Source organism: Sapajus apella, unplaced genomic scaffold (assembly GCF_009761245.1).
Source record: "Sapajus apella isolate SASKATOON/1434 unplaced genomic scaffold, GSC_monkey_1.0 scaffold97, whole genome shotgun sequence".
Classification (NCBI taxonomy): domain Eukaryota; kingdom Metazoa; phylum Chordata; class Mammalia; order Primates; family Cebidae; genus Sapajus; species Sapajus apella.
This window is the reverse complement of record NW_022437037.1, coordinates 6,066,493-6,070,134: the sequence shown is the minus strand read 5'-3', so window position 1 is coordinate 6,070,134 and position 3,642 is coordinate 6,066,493. Positions and strand designations below refer to the sequence as shown.

The 3,642-nt window shown below is 47.2% G+C and overlaps 1 protein-coding gene across 1 annotated transcript in view; it reads right to left on the bottom strand.

Annotated features, from left to right (window-relative positions):
• PRRC2B (proline rich coiled-coil 2B) overlaps window positions 1-1,234 on the bottom strand; it is a 119,668-nt gene extending 118,434 nt beyond the window's left edge. Inside the window, exon 1 of the mRNA XM_032257634.1 lies at window positions 1,049-1,234. The gene's annotated coding sequence lies outside the window, so the exon portion shown is untranslated. The remainder of the gene's footprint in view (window positions 1-1,048) is intronic.
• Between the last annotated feature and the right edge of the window lie 2,408 nt (window positions 1,235-3,642).

The window sequence follows — 3,642 nt, the reverse complement described above, 5'->3', positions numbered from 1 at the left end:
GGAGGGAGGAAGGGAAGGAGGGAGGGAGGGAGGAAGGGAAGGAGGGAAGGAGGGAGGAAGGGAAGGAGGGAAGGAAGGAAGGAGGGAGGGAGGGAGGGAGGGAGGAAAGAATGAGGAAATTGCAAAGAATTTATGTGACTTGAGGTCATTCAGCATGTGTGTAGAAGGGACAGGACTCAAACCCAGGTAGTCTGTCTCCAGAGCCTACCTACACATTCATTGCCCAGCTCCTGCCTCTCTGCAAACAATAAAACAAAGTGTTGTGGGGCACAGTTTCCTACGTGAGGTGGTGGTACCCTCGGGAGGGTGCAAGATGGTCCACTGGGATATGAACGAGAAGACTCGTAAATAGTCTATTTACAAGTATCTGTAATCTAAAAATGAAAATAAAAATCGGCCAGGCATGGTGGCTCGCACCCGTAATCCCAGCACTTTGGGAGGCCAAGGTGGGCAGATCATCTGAGGTCAGGAGTTTGAGATCAGCCTGAACAACATAGAGAAAGCCCATCTCTACTAAAAATACAAAAATTAGCTGGATGTGGTGCCACATGCCTGTAATCCCAAGCTACTTAGGAGGCTGAGGCAGGAGAATTCACTTGAACCCAGGAGGCGAAGGTTGCAGCAAGCTGAGATTGCGCCACTGCACTCCAGCCTGAGGGACACAGTGAGACTCTGTCTCAAAACAAAACCAAACCAAAAAGTCAGAGTGAAGTTAAACTTTACAATATGCATTACACAGACTGACACCACGTGGGGTTCAATCTGTGTAACACATGTTAGTACAATTCAATATCGTTATGACTTTTTTATTTTTTAAGAATACAGATAAACAGAAGGCATCACCTGCAACTCTTGGATAAGCGAATCAGTGCAGTGTGTTTAGTTTTAACCACACTAACTCACAGTGTGGACCAGTGTTTGTTTATTTTGTATTTTTAAAATTGATATCGTTCTTATTTGGGAAGTACATGTGTTATTTTGAGACATGCATACTACATGTAATGAACGAATCAGCGTGACTGAAATATCCATTACCTCAAACATTTACCTTTTCTTGTTGACGACCGATCTTAAAAGATCCACGCAAAGGAACGACTGCTCACCTGGCGTGGGTGCCGCCTCCGCCTTCAGCACCCACCCTATCTCACACACGCCCTGAACCGCGGCGGCCCAGAGCAGACGGCTAGGCCTGTGGCCACACCCCTTTCCTATTCCCACCTTTCGTGCGTCTTCCGGGAGCGACTTTGGCTGCATCGTTTTGCGATTGGGCGAGCTGCGGGCCGTCGGAAGGACATGATTGGATGAAGTAGCTGCCTCTCGTCCATTGGCCAGCTCCGATTGGTCGAGATACCGTGGATGTTGACCAACTGCACGTCAGCCGTGCTGCGACGCTAGCCGTTGACCTGCGCAGGGTCCCGCCGCAGGCGTTATGGCGCCACGTGTCAGGCAGTGCGAGGCGATCCCGGACAGCTACAGTCCGGCTCCAGGGCGGAGGGCCATTCGAGGCGGGGTGGTGGCCGCTGCCCCGGGAAAGACTGTCCAAGATGCTCCTTAGTGGGGGAGATTGAGAGGAAGCCAGATGCCGTGGTCTGTGCATAGGACTCCCAGTAAGGTCCCTAGTTTGCAGCTGAGTTTGGAACCTAGACTTGGAGACTTCTTTGAAAGCAAATGGACGCACGGCAGTACACAAAATTGAGTCTGTCGCCGCAGGTGGCGCTTCTGCGGCAAAGCAGAGATCCATTTGTAGAGGTTTATGAGTAAAGGAACCAGAAGAAACAAATCAAAAAGCTAATTGCTAAACGCTGGGCGCGGTGGCTCACGCCTGTAATCCCAGCACTTTGGGAGGCTGAGGCGGGCGGATCATGAGGTCAAGAGTTCGAGACCAGCCTGGCCAACATGGTGAAACCCCTGTCTCTACTTAAAAAAAAAAAAAAAAAGAAAAATTAGCCAGGCGTGGTGGCACACGCCTGTAGACCCAGCTCTTCAGGAGGCTGAGGCAGGAGAGTTTCTTGAACCCAGGAAGCGGAGGCTGCAGTGAGTCGAGCCTGGGCGACAGAGTGAGACTCCGTCTCGAAGAAGAAAAAAAAGAAAAGCTAACTGCTGACAGCGAGGTTTCTTGGCTTACAAACCCATCTTCAGAGCCAAGTGGGGGAATTGAGGACATTTGGTCAAAGGAGAAGAATCCAGGAGAATTGTGACCAGCAGAAATCGGTGCATGGCTTCTCATTTCTGTAGCTTTATGATCTGTGGGGGGGAAAACCAAAAACACCCCGTCCTGGACATAATTCTCTGTAGAAGAGGAAGGAGCATATGTGAGAATGAGCTTATCTGTAAAGATCATCGTGAAGTTGTTGAAGAAGTTAAATGGAAGACTCGAAAGAAATTCATCACGATAAAAAGCTAAACGTTTTTCCGGATCAAGCTTTGTTATCTGAAGTGTATGAGGCCCAGGAGAGATCCAGCTCACTTTCTGAGAGAAGGTTTTTGGCAGGTTTATTCGAATTCTCAGTCATGCTGTACTTGCCAGCGTGATAAAGCTAGGCAGTGGCAAGAATGGCAAGAGCCTGAAAACTGGGCAAAATTTCCATGTTATCAGAGAAACGGGAAAGGATAACGGTAGATCTTACTTCTCATGCCACTTGCTTATATTTAATAAGCTGAAGCTGACGATGCTGTCTAGTGAAAATCCCTGCAAGCAGTGTTCCTTGGGCTTGTTAAACAAGGGTAACATCCCACCAGATGTGTATAATGAGACCAAAAGGTGAAGTCCATCAGCTAGTCACCTTCATGATAGTATCTCCAGGCGATCCATGGAAACAGTGAGGCTTAGGCATATAAAGAGGCACCATATGAGGCAGAAATAAGGTGACTTGAACAGCATTCTGCTTTAGAGTTGTTTTGAAAATACTCCCAAATCAGATATTATTATTATTATTATTATTATTTGAGACAAAGCTTTACTCTCCCAGGCTGGAGTGCAGTGGTACAATCAACAGTTTACTTCAGTGTCAACCTCCCAGGCTCAAGTGATCCTCCCATCTCAGCCTCCTGAGTAGCTAGGACTACAGACACACACTGCAATACCAGGCTCATTTTTTAAAAAAAAAAATTTTTGTAGGCTAGACATGGTGGCTCAGGCCTGTAATCCTAGCACTTTGGGAGGCCACGGCAGGCGGATCACAAGGTCAGGAGTTCGAAACCAGACTGGCCAACATAGTGAAACCCTGTCTCTACTAAAAATACAAAAATTAGCCAGGCATGATGGCATGAGAGTGTAGTCCCAGCTCATTTCTACTAAAAATACAAAAGGAGGCTGAGGCAGGAGAATCACTTGAACCCAGGAGGTGGAGGTTGTGGTGAGCTGAGATTGTACTACTGCACTTCAGCCTGGGCAATAGAGTGAACTCCGTCTCAAAAAAAATGAATAAATAAAATAAATACATAATAAATTGTAGAGATTGGGATCTCACTATGTTTCCTAAACTGGTCTTGAACTTGTAAGCTCAAGCAGTCCTCCCACCTCAGTCTCCCAAAGTACTGGGATTACAGGCATGAATGCCCAGCTTCAAATTAGGTCATTAAGAGCATTCCGTATCATTAAAATATCTAGGGAGATTAAAAACACCCAGGATTGTTCATCCG